This window comes from Apteryx rowi, unplaced genomic scaffold, assembly GCF_003343035.1.
Source record: "Apteryx rowi isolate R43461 unplaced genomic scaffold, aptRow1 scaffold_468, whole genome shotgun sequence".
Lineage (NCBI taxonomy): Eukaryota > Metazoa > Chordata > Aves > Apterygiformes > Apterygidae > Apteryx > Apteryx rowi.
This window is the reverse complement of record NW_020450725.1, coordinates 172,412-186,083: the sequence shown is the minus strand read 5'-3', so window position 1 is coordinate 186,083 and position 13,672 is coordinate 172,412.

The following is a 13,672-nucleotide window of genomic DNA, read 5'->3' as shown; positions in this document are numbered from 1 at the left end:
CTCTCCAGCCTGTCCAGGTCTCTCTGAATGGCAGCACAGCCCTCTGGTGTATCCGCCACTCCTCCCAGTTTGGTATCGTCAGCAAACTTGCTGAGGGTGCACTCTGTCCCTTCATCCAGGTCATTGATGAAGAAGTTGAACAAGACTGGACCCAGTACTGACCCCTGGGGGTCACCGCTAGCTACAGGCCTCCAACTAGACTCTGCACTGCTGAGCACAACCCTCTGAGCTCTGCCATTCAGCCAGTTCTCAATCCACCTCACTGCCCACTCATCTAACCCACACTTCTTGAGCTTCCCTGTGGGTATCTTATGGGAGACAGTGTCAAAAGCCTTGCTGAAGTCTAGGTAGACAACATCCACTGCTCTCSCCTCATCTACCCAGVCAGTCATTCCATCATAGAAGGCTATCAGATTGGTTAGGCATGATTTCCCCTTGGTGAAGCCATGCTGACTAATCCTGATCACCTTCTTTTCCTCCACATGCGTGGAGATGGCCTCCAGGATGAGCTGCTCCATCACCTTTCCAGGAATGGAGGTGAGGCTGACTGGCCTGTAGTTCCCTGGGTCCTCCTTCTTGCCCTTTTGGAAGACTGGGGTGACATTGGCTTTCTTCCAGTCCTCGGGCACCTCTCCTGTCCTCCATGACCTTTCAAAGATGATGGAGAGTGGCCTAGCAATAATGTCCGCCAGCTCCCTCAGCACTCGTGGGTGCATCCCATCAGGGTGATGGGGAAAACAGAGCAGAAGGGGAAGTCTCCAGCCTGAGATAGCCTTTATCCTTTCTGCTGCCATTTGGCAGTGGTGGGAAAAGCTGACAGGCCCCAGACAGAAAGCAAAAAGCATTTGCAGAGTCATACGCTAGAGAACCACAATAAGATCGTAGCATCTATTTGAAAGGTAGGGGGGGGTGCGGGTGAGGCCTGGAAATGGGAAAGAGTGATTCTCAGGGGAGGAGGGAAAATATATATATATATATATATATATATATATATATATATATAAAACTGAAAATCAGCTACATGGGCCCCAGTGTATGAAGATATGACAAACAATAATATCATTCTGCTCACAAAACAATTATGTTGCTACAGCTGTGGCCTGACCAGAGCCAAAAGAAGTTAAGAGCCATCCCTGCTTCTCTGGAGAACAGTTTTATAACTGAAGAAGGGAAAGGGGCAGGTCTCATCCTGAAATAGTAGTAATTCATCCCGTCAGCATGGACAAAGATGTTCCTCGGTTTGGCGTGTAGCGATCTCGGTTTTGCCTCTGCGGGACCTTGAGGTCCCTCCCATTCGGATGATGCCGGAGAGTGGAGTCCACATCTGAGCAGCTGCCAGGTTCAGGATGCCTCAGGATGCTCCACACTGAGCCTCATCCCTTCCTCCCCCCTCTCTCTTCAGAGTACAGGGCACTGGGCCTTTTTTGGGAGGTGGGAGGGCTGAAAAGAGCTAAGTCTGACAGACATGGACACCAGCGCAGTCCTTGCCTTGCTTGTCTGGCCTTTCCAGTAGCAGTGCGCTCTGGCCTCAGGACCACCTCCCGCAGCATAGGCTCCGGTGAGGAGTCGAGTCTGCAGCTCTCTGCCCAAATCTGCTACCGAGCTACAGTCTCATGCCATGTAGGGGGTGGCCCAGCTGCGGTGGACTAGCTAGAGAGAGCAGGATCCAAGAGCTGCGATGGCTGTTGGGACGTGAGTGGTGACCTTGGTGTTGGTGTAGGCAGAGGAAAGCCCTGCAAGGGTAAGCTAGGAGTGCCTGGGCCCCATCGCTTTGGTAGAACGACTGGTGTAAAGAGGCACAAACTGGTGAAATGCTGTCCCTGGTGTAGCTCAGCTTTGAACATTTTTTTTCCCTACAATCACAGAAGAATCCCATTAACCTTCTAGCAACAGAAAGAAGACCAAGAGGTTTGAGGATCAGTTGGCCAAAGAGAGACACAGAGTGGGGTGATCAGGAGAAAAAAAAAAATATATATATATATATATATATATATATCCTTATTTAAATACATTCATAGCAAAACTAGAAAACATGATTTCTGATCCCATTCCTTGCTGCAGTCCTTGGCTCATCTCTACCAATTCCAGAAATGAAAGGGATTTCTTTCACGGGGAGGGGGAAGAGTTTGCGCTATTGAAATAAAATGCTGCAGAGCCTTTTCTCCGTCTAATTTCCATAGTTCCTAGATCCAGATCTATACACAAACTTCCACTGGCACACCAAGAGTGTTTTTAACTAATGCAAATATGCACATGGAGAGCCTTTATAAAGCTGTGTAGCAGGAACTGCAGAGTCGTATTCTTAATCTAGATGATGTTCAGAAGGTTAAGCCATTTGCCTCATGTTGCAGAGCCTGGGATTAGAAGGCCGGGGTTTATGGTTCTCAGACTGCAGCTCTTTTTGAAAACCTGCCCTAAATGATGTGCAGCCAAAAACACGGCTGCCACACTCCAGCCGCCGAAGGAGCCGGGGCTGCTCCACTGCGTGGTGGTAGTCCGCAGCGAGGAGCAGCTCTGAGCCGAGGGGCCTTCAGACAGGCTTTGGAGAAGGAATACAGATGTAACTGCCAAACCCGGGGTAACCTCATGTAACCTTTCTTGGGATAATGCATTTATTCCCCTGGATGTAGAAGAAGAAAAAAAAAATCTCTCCAAAAAGACAGCAGAAGCTGGAAAACAAACTGGACTTCAGCCCTATAGAGTAGAAAAAAGAGAACTGAGAGACACAGACATGAACCTCCCTGCAGGAGAGGCTCCGAGGCGCCCCGGAGCACGGGCGGAAAGCTGTCCCGGGGCCAGCTGCAGCTGCTCATCACCACCTGCAGCGCTGCCTGTGGAGGGAAAGCACCGGCCGTCCCAAAACCACGCTGTGCTTGACTAAGCTGACCACCGTTGCTCGAAGCAGACCAGGTAGCGCTCCAAGCACTTGGCACAGCTGAAGAGTCAGCAGCTGCCAGCAGAGGGGCAAGCCCAAAAACGGAGGGCGAAAGATTCCCAGTAAATGCAGCCATTTGCAAAGGGCATGTCTGCCCACAGCTGAAATCTTTAGCTCTCTCTTGTTCATGGCTTAAAACGCTCTGATCACAGCCTTACATTAATAGGACACTTAAAGCTGGCATTCGACAGAATGAAAACAACCTTTTGGCTAAATCTGATGTCGGTTTGGAGATATTTGCCAGCTTTCAGCTACGAACCCAGTTTTCTGTTTGATGTTTTAAACTGCCTAACATCTGCTGGAGGTGAGTGAAAGTGGTTTTGGCTGTGACTACAATGTAACATATTATATTTGTGGAGGTAAAAACATGTTTGTGGAGGCAATATATTTGTGGAGGCAATTTGTGGAGGTAATTTACCATTTGTCTGGTGAACAAACAGAAAAAATAATTACCATCCTTCTTGACTGGGTTCTGTAACCACTGACTTGGCCCTAAGAATTAGTTATGATAGATCTTATAAATTAAATCCCTTATAAATTAAATCCCCTGAGGGCTAGGCTTGGTTCTGGCAACTCTACCTGCAATTCAGCAGGGTCCCATGAATCTAGATTTCTTCAGTTATCACTCATGATGGAAGAATTCAGTTCAGTGTGCATTTTATTAAAAAAAAGAGAGAGCTCAAAAACAAAGATCTTTTTAAGAAGTGTCAAACTCTCAGGGATGAGGACTGATGGAGAAAGGACTTGAAGGGGCATTTGCCTACCATATGTGTAGCGACACTGTGCAAATTCTAATTCTTCGTGAAACGGGTAGGTAGGAGGACAGGCATATATTCATTTCTGTCATTCCATTAAAAATCACAATTTATGAAAAATAATTATTCCACATCACGTGAGTATAACTTTAACTGGATGGGCCATCTCAGCAACTTCACTGAACAACACATCAACAGGGAAAAATGGAGTTATCTTCAAAAAGATTGATTTTGACTCTTAATTCAAAGCATTTCAAGCTAAATTTTGTGGGAACAAACACCAGCTGATTGATTACTTCCAAAATATTGACTCTGATCTAGAGTGTTTGTTCAGCGACCAGCCTCAGAGCACTCTGAAATCACGGGGGTGTTGTTTACCCCCTTTACGGATGCTAGACTGGTGAGCAGGAGGAAAGCTTCAATAAATCATTTCTGACATTAACCTTGCACAGACAAATTCCCACAAGTGTTTGTGTTAGTTCTGCCACCAATGCTTGTGCAAACATTGCAGCACAGAATTCACACCGCTATCTTTTTGTGACTCGTTTTGCAAACAAAAGTTCCTCATTGGCATTTCCAGGAAAAGTCAATGAGAGAGGCATGGATAAAGCAAAATGCACTTTGTTTGTTCAGTCCACTGTTAGGTTGTCATTAGCAAACAAGCAYGAATATTTCATAACAGACTTTGGTTTTGGTAACAAAAAAGAAAAGAAAGCATGAATTGGATTAAGTAATAAAATAYAATTTTATTTATGTAAACAAGCAGAATATTCCAAATGTCTGGCATCTGACATCTGTACATTTTTGTATGAACTATTTTTAGTGTAATCTCCATCTATTTTACAAAATATACCCCACAGCTTATTGTTTATCATACTGTCAATACTGATGTGATCAAGATGGTATAGCTCAGACTTCCTTCTTCATCTATCATGAGAAATGGCTGGATACAGAAACCTCTGTTTCCAAGGACAGTAAGTTGGCAAGTACCATCTATAGATTACATACTCACACTTACATTCATTTGTATTTTTTAATTTAGAAGTTCTCCTAATTATAACCTTGTGTAGAATTGCAGCATCTTCAATAACAGCTTCAGCAAAAGCTCTGACTGTCAAAGCTCTCATGGAACGCAGGTCAGCAAAGACAAAGACCCACTAGCATTTGCASAGCAGAGCAGAGCAGTGTGGCTGTTCAGCTGAGCAGCACTGTCTGAGGTCTGCCAGCGCRTGGGGATACCATAGCACCACCACAAAGGCTGTGACCTGAAACCCCATGGACGTTCCACAGATTTCACATACGGCTCAGAGCTGGGCTTTAAAYAATGTCTTTGCTCAGTTCCTAAACAGAAAGTCTTTTCTAACTATGGACCCTGARAACTCATTTTCAGATCTAAGGGTCCAACTGAGCTTTGAAGGCTCAGTTACATCATCCCCTTTAGATGATACAGAGACCAGGCATGGAGCTCAGCCACATTCTCCGTTCTCCATTGCTTCTGTCGAGAACCAACAGGAGAGTCTTGCTACTATCAGTGAATTAAGCAGCTCAAGCTCTGAACTCYGCCCAGCAGCAGGATTTTTGTCCTGTTTGCTTCTTACAGAAACTGTGGATTAGATTCTGCTGGTGAGCAATGTGAGTGGACCAGTCAGTCCACCCCTCTGCTGAGAGGGTGTCCAGGGTCAAGGATATTCCTGCTCCAACAACGGTATTCTCTAATATTACTCCCACGTGGTTCTGCCGGGCACAGCTCACGCACAGGCATGGTCACCTGGGGTTTCTGCCTGCTGGTTCACTCCACCCATGGATCAAGACGGGCGTCCCAAGGCAGCAAGAACCCTTGTCTAAGCTGAAGGAAGAACTTTCCAGGCTGGGTTGTCCAGCTGCTATAACCAACACCGCTAAATAACACCAGTTTGGCCARCCTGGGATGGGCTTTTCTGTTAAATATACCTCAGAGCCAGAGAAAGCTTTATTCCTCTATAACCCTACCCCACAAACATCAGTCCCTCTGAGTGAGAGAGAAGAAAGTCTCTAACCTCAGCTGAGGCCTGTAAGGACTGCCACAAACAGACATTAATAAAACATCACACTTTCCTGACTGCTCCTGTGACTTTTGCCATATGCTAAGTCCCTCAGCAAGGGGTCKGTTCAATGATTTCAGGGGTCCTCTTTCTACAAAGATAAATACARTTCTGCCTTTGACAAATTAATAGGAAACTTCCCTGCTGCTTTTGAGCAGGTGGTTCTTTCCACATCACAGGACTCAAAATCCCTTGGAAACACATTACTTTTACTCAGCAGAAAGGGGAAGCCAACTGAACGAAACGTGAGAACCTGGCATGTGGGCTTGACAGACCACACTGCCCACTAGCCCGCCACCACTCATGCATGCAGTCAGTTGCAGTGAGAGGAAAGGGAATGCTTTTTCATCTCCAGCAAACACTAGTTTGGAGAAAATGACCCCTCTGAGTCCACATCCACYGCTAGGTTGTTTGGCTCTGGGAGGTCAGCTCTGCCTCTGTTCAGCAGCTGAGCCAAGGCAGCCCTGTGCTGCCAACCACCATTCCTGGTGGGAGTCCCTCCGAAGACAAGTCTGCAGCTCTGATAGTGGGAGAAATCTCCTAGTTATACTCCAGAAACTGATTTTGCCTGTGGTGAACACAGAGCTAAATAAGATGCTCACACAATGCTTCTGCTTCTGAGGCTGTTTACCCCTATCCCCAAATCAATCTTCTTCCCACCCTGTTGAAACCGAATTTACTCACCAGATCAAAAGTGCAATACTTGCAAAGAGGAGCCACTCACTTCTGAGCAGCAGCTTTCACTCTGCGGGCCACAGACTGCTGAGTTTCCATGTATAACCTCCAAAGTGCCTGTAAGAGCAAGCCTAGAAAAGCCAGCCTGTTGTCAAGGGCAACCTGCAGCTAGTCTTGAAAATCTGCTGGGTCTRCAAACTGAAAAAAGGTTAAAAGCCAGAGTTCCAGTTAGCATCTTTCATGATACATTTGCCCTTACATTAGTCCAGGAGTGAGGAATAATCAACAAATTATACCATCAGTTTAGCTATGACTGAGCAGTGTTGTCATACATGCAGATGGTGCTGCACAGAGCTAACTTGTCCCATCTTCTCTTCAGAGAAGGGAAGCAAGATGCCATCTTCTCCAATTCTTAGGATGCTCAGACTTTAATGATTGTTGTAAATCTTCAGTGTGATGCATTGCGTGTTGGATGGAGAAAGCTGGTATCTCAGAAGTGACTGGAGAGGAGACCTCTTTTCTCCCCAAATTAGTGCTATTTTTCTATGGAAACAGTTGAAGAGGATTCCTTTCAGGAATGAAAGGAAAGCCTTACCCTAAAGCACAAGCCTGGCCTTGTGGAAGCAGGAAAGCATTTGTTAAAATGAAGTATTAATGCCTGGAATTTCACCTGCTGATGTTTTCAGGATATGTAAGTGGAGTCCGCAAGCAGGGAGTGGCTGCTCAGAGATGCCACCCCTTTCCCCATCTGCCTCTTTGCTTTCCACATTCCCTGCTGCAGGGTGTTCAGGTCCAGTCATCCTTTAGGACCTTTTTCTCTTGACATTTTGAAATGGCATATGCACTTTATACTAATTAGAAGTAAAAATATTTTCATGTTCTGATCTGGAAAGTGCACTTTTAAATCTTAAGGGTGAGCACAACGATTTTCAAGAGAAGCCTCCTGACACAGCTAAAAGAAAACAGTATTTGAAGAATAAGAATCTCTGTCGTCTCTTGATTCATGTTAGATCCAGTACCTCTTAAATAGAGGAATCATTTTCATCTTTGTGCAAGTCTACAACTGAACAGTTGGTTGATTTGTCCTGCTAACGTCCTGCCCAAGACGCACAGAAGGTCACCTGCGTTCTGGTCCGTCAAAGCAAAAAGCGTACTTGACTTTAAAACCCATGTCTGCTCCATTGACCTAAACGGGACTAACTGAAAAATAAGGTGACATACATTTCTCTGCCTGTTCTATTACAGCAGCAGAAGTCCAGTTGCTCCCTTGGCTCCAGGCAGACAAAGCAGCTTTGRTAAAGGGTCTGTTGTGTCAACTGCCCATGGCACATATTGACAAGCTGCTGCGCTCACAACCAACACATTTTATTTGCTTTTTACTCTTGGTGGCTCAGCAGGGTGAATTATGCCTCGGGAAGGTTCCCTCGCTTTCTGGGGAGTTGTTGCAGCTCTTTGCTCCCAGGGCTGTGGCCAGATGGAGGCTTACAGGGCTGCAGAGAGGTTTGGGCGGCTACCGAGTTACTGCTCCTTTCTTTTGCTGGCATTTTCACAATGCTCCTATGAAACTTTGTAGCCCGATCCAAGCAAGCTTGTCCGCCTTCYTGTGTCCCTCGTGTCTGGATTGTATTTTTTGCTCATTCAGATTTTTTATTGTTGTTACTCTAAACATTTTCCGTGTCTGTCAAGAGCAGGTTTTGAAATTGCAGCACTAGCGACATGGAGAGCTAAAGCAAGATGCCATAAAGATTTGAACGTTAGCCTGTGACAACAAGGCTCCCTTAAATCATCGCAACTGGGGCTCCTAAAGGCATCAGTCACTTCTGAAAGTGGAGACCTACATTTTCTTCTTTACTTTTGAGAAGTTGTCCGGATTGCTCATCTCCTGCCAATACACAACTCTCAACTTTTATACCGGTCCAAATTTTGCCCCTCCTTTCCCTTCCTACTCAGGCCTTGTAAATGTTTCACCAAATTAAGTCAGATTCTACCGCATATTTACAAAGGTTTGTGACCTTTCRCTGTAGTCAATCATTCCCCATGGTCTAATTTGTCTCTCTGCCCCCTCAGCTCCTTCATCACCCTACTGTTGCCTGCAAATGATTTACCCCACTCTTGCAGAGCATGCCTGTATCCCCTGAGACACGCCCAGCTCACTCACAGTCCTGCTCCGTCTTAGACCTCCCAGATTTTCTGGTGTCTCACTCAGATCTCTTTGCCCCAGGTTACCTGGGCACTTGCTCACCATCTTCAATACGGAGGTTGTTGGTTGCACTAGAAAGGCTCCAAACATGAACCGTGGTGAATGTAAGTGCAAGGCGGGTAGTAGCTCATTTGGGTGGAGGAACATAGATCACTGGAGGGTAGTTCTGTGAGTGTGCCTTATTTTTATACATATATATATATATATATATATGTATATATACACACACAATATTTGCATGCATTATTAGTCCTGTGGTGCAGTTTGCATATGAAGTCCAGTATCAGTGATCCGGGGAAACTTAGCTCTATCTCACATCCTCTGTGTAAGTTTATCAGCACGTTCTTTAATTGTTCAAACAATTCTGAAAGTGAATTAACAAAAATTAAATTGAGGATAATCGTTAAATATTAACATTTAAGTCTAAATATTTAATACATTTAATAAAAAGAATTTAAAGAAAAAGAATAGTTGAAATAGGCCTCTCAAAAAACACAGATAGCCCTGGAAAGAATGCCTTTTCTTTATACACTGAACATTTGCAGCTGTTCATAACAGCCATCATCACTGGGGCCCGGGCAAGATCCCCAAAGCATCTGCACCTAAAGCAAGGGTTTAAACACCACTCTGGAGGCCTGGGAACTAAAAGTTAGATGTTACACTTCTCAGCATTGCTGCATCCAAGTGACTTCTTATCTTAGGTTTTTCCTGTCTTTTAAATAGCAGTATGAGGTTGCTGACAGGAATACTCACTACTGCCCTCCCCATTGGAGTTTTGAATATAAAAATTCTTGTCTTAGGAGGCAAATCAGGACCAGCAGTTCACCTTGCTGCTGGGAGAATTAGTATAATAGGAAGGATAATCCTTTGAAAAGCAAACCACTAAGATAAATAATAAATAAAATTTGCCTGATCAACAAAACAAACTTACCAGTAGGAGCTGATGTATTAATCGGCCACACTCGCTGAGCCACGGGTTAAGTTCCAAGTTAGAAGTGCTACCACAGCATTCGTTGCCCAGCAAAGCTGCAGGTGGCCTGCGGAGACTTGAAGGTGCCCRGACACAGGAGCGAGGAACCAGGCAGTGTCCCCAGACAAGCCGCTTGCTTAGACAGCATCTGAGCACGAGGTTTTTGAATCCTTTACTGTTGTATGTGATGTGAAGGCCACAGGTCATTGCACACACAGAGACAAATGTGGATTTCAAAACCAAGCCCAACAACTATCGTTACTTAAACTGATTTCAAGCTGGGAGGCCCAGTTTCAGCGTGTTTGCAGCGTGCCCATTGCAGCAGACCTGGTTCMCAGAGGCTGAAGTCAGACAGGCACTTCTAGAGCAAAACCCAACAGTGTTGAGAAGGGTGAATAACACAAGGAAAAGGAACTTCTCAAAATACACGCAGGGAAATCCCATAGGAAGCTGAGCAGAAGAAAATCTTCTTTAAATACATGGAAATCCTGTGAAAACATGTTCTGAAGCTCCCAGGGGTGCTCTTGCAGAAAACTCGTGCCTGTTTTCTATGCCTGGTGGGAGCTGAGGGCCTGCAAGGTGGCTTCCAAGGGCGGTGGACCAGCTCCTTGCTGCCCAGGCCCTCGGGTGTGTGACCACTAGGTGTCACGGTCGTCCCACAGAAGTCACACTGTCCCAGCGCTCTGGAAGAAGTGAGACGGTCCCGTTCTCTCGCCAGCTGCCAGGAGCTGGATCATCATGATAAAACCGAGCAGAAGAGGCAAAAACGGTGTTTGGCTCTACTCTGCCTCCATGCAGGGGGGAGCACAGGTCAGCGGACTTCACAGGGCTGCAGTATGACCTCTCTAGCATAGGATGCCGAGGGCAGGGAACGGGAAGTGCATAACTGATTTTTTCAGTTCAGCTTGTAAAATGGATTCATAAGATAAAATGCCTCATAAGGCAGGTCCTGCATTCCCCACATATTTCAGTTAGCGGTCTGTGCACATGCTCCCTTACAATGCACTCTTTCTTTAATGTGTCTGACCAGAACTGCAGCCAGTATTTCAGGCAAAGTTTCACGTGTGCCTTCTACAATGGCGTTATTAAGGGTCTCAAACCTTTGTCCTTTCTGTGGTGTATTTGCTCAGAAGGAGTTTCCCCAGTTTATTTTTTAGCTCTGCTTTTCCACAAAAGGAAAAGCAGCATGTACTTTACATTCCATAATTTCCACCCAGATCATAAATCAGGTATTTCAGAGAAACTGGACTGCTTTCCTCCTAGTCCTAAATTGCAGCATTTTTTCTACTGTGTTCATCACCAAGTGTTCAAACAGGTCTGTGCTGGAGATTTTATACAGTTAGACTGTGAGAAAAGACATGGTTTAAACATTTTCTCTTTCTCTCAAGCACCTGCTTCCTTGTTAACAGGCATCCTGCAGGCCTCCTGCTCTCCTCCGGCAGAGAGCAAATATCTGCATCCAGCCCCTCTATTTACTTTTCAGCCCCTGGAGTTAGGTTTACTCTCACAGGGAGGCTGTGTGGATCAGTTGGTCCCCAACGTGATCTACTTTATTATTAAAGTTTCTTGGGGGTCTGTTTTCAAGATGGCATGTGGGAAATGTGCAACAGCTCCCAGTAATGTAAATTAATAATAATTGAGCTATGTGACAGATATCCTGCGAGTTGCTTTGAAAAGATGCTCCTGCAGCGTATGTCCGGAGCTGTTAACACATCAGCTGCAGGACATCGAACTCTCTGAAAAAGATTTAGGAGGGACTAATCCCTCCGGTGGCAAAGCTCTGTTGGCCTTTGACAGAGCTACGTCGTGGGTGAATTTAGCCTCCATTGTCTAACAGCAAACAGACTTGTCACCAGAGGAACAGCGATTGCAAAAGCAGAGGAGCGTTACAGAGGCAATGCTTGGCATGGCTGCCTGTCCCTCATCCCCATCCTCTTGTTGCTTCAGAAGAAGTTCCTGAGCCCGTTCAGTTATCACAAACATGTTCAGAAAATTGAAGTCGGCACACGGAGCTCGCAGCGGGGCGCCTCACAGCATAAGCCTTTGGGCATGCTAATAGCTTTTCTCTCTTCTAATTGCATACATCATTTCTAATGACAGCTGCATGAAATGGAACATAATTTTTCACTTTCGCTCCAAGACTCACTAATTGAATTGATTGTTACGATTCGCCACGATTTGGCGTACAAGAATGGGAAGTGTGGAACAAAGCAGAGAGAAAGCTGTTATTTCATGACGCATGCACAGACTATACTCAGTTTCAGTAATTTGTGCTTTCGTTGATGACATTTTGTCAGGAGTCTGGGTAGACATGAGGAGAAGTCTGGTGCCTTAATTACAGACAAGATGGAATTGGACATGCAGGTTTGGACTTGATTCACACTCCTGTTAAAGGGGGACCACTGGCCAGTCATTTATCTCTCTGCACCTCTGAGCATCCCTCTTCCTTTCCACCACCTTCTACCTGACAGTCTTTTTCCTTTCTGCCTCTACAGTGCCTGGTAAAATAGGACACTGTCTCAGCCGAGGGCACCAAGTGTGTCAGAGGTCTGATAGATAGTACGGCAGGCTTGCTCCCCTGATTCAGGAGCACTGATGGATGTTTGCCCCGTGTAGGTGCCTGCATCTCCGGGCAGTATCTCTGTGTGAAATCAAGAGAGTTTGCAAATGTATTTGGATGACTTCACATGGGAAATGCGCTGAAGTCAGCTTTCAAGGGATATGAGAAGCGAGCAGAACTTGCTCTGCTCCACTTTGGGACTAATTTGCAAGATGTTTGCAGACAAATCTTGCAGACAGGAAGCCTTCTGGACTAGGGTTTCAGCACAGAGTGCTTGACAGTTAAAATTAAAGTCTGTTGAACTTTGCTACACAAATATACCCACATTCCTGTCTTTTTACTTATGAGTCATAATAGTCCATTTTACTTATTTATATAAGGTGAAGTTTGAAGAAAAGATTTAAAAAACAGAAGTGTGATCACTGACGATGCTAACATACCTGTCTAAAGAAAACTCAGTAAGATGTTTTCGAAGGAATGATTTTTGCATGTGGACTCTGCTTATTCATTTTATGACAGTGTAACTGCAATAGCATAGACTTACATTTTCGGAAATGAATTATGAAATTTAGAAGGCAGCTGGTCCTAACACTAAGCAAACACGAGGGAAGTGCAGCACACAAACAGTGTTCTAGCTCTCTGCAGGGCGTTGTATTCCTGTGTGGGCAGCCAGTCAACTCATGAATTCTTCTCATAGCCAGTGTTGTGTCCCTGTGGTATTTGCAGTCTGCAAGAACCTATCTGACAAGATTCAGTGCTAAATAACACTAAAGACGAGCAAAGCCATTTGTTTAAAGGCTTGGGAACCTTTTGGATCAGCGCAGAGAATACAGAGAAATGTATAAGAGACTGTTACTCTTCATGGAGTTCAGCTGCATGTTGCTGATACTAGCACTTAGCTGATTTAACAACAGCTGGCTTAGAAAGCTGGATCTTATTTCCCAAATGGAGGATATGAAGTGAGCAAAACGAAGATTTCTTTAGTCTGAGGACAACTGGTCAGTACACAAGAACAGAACAAGTCAACAATTTTCCAGTGGCTTTTAATCTGAGGACTAGTAAAAGCTGTTTATATGGCCTTTTTATATGTGTGGGAATGAATCCAGCAAACCTCTCATCAATTTCTACAAACTTCTCAACTTCAGCATGGATCCCTGGTCAAAATGGAGTGACTTTGACCCAGAACAACCAATTTCAGACCATTAATCTGGGATGTGAAAGAGTATCTTCAAAGTCCCAACTCTGCCATAGTCAGACCGAGAACTTGAATTTAGGTCTCTTACATTTCTGATTCCTTCCACTGTGAGGACAGTGCCCCAGTCCCAAGGCTATTGACTATTTTGATGGTCTCACATTTTTCATTACAAACTCCAGATGATGTTCATTTTCTCTCTGACGCAGAACACTAAACATTTTCGATCTTCAGAATTCATAGGATGGGAATGTAGTTGAGATGCTAACTGTGAATTTTTACTATAGAGTTCAAATATGTAAAA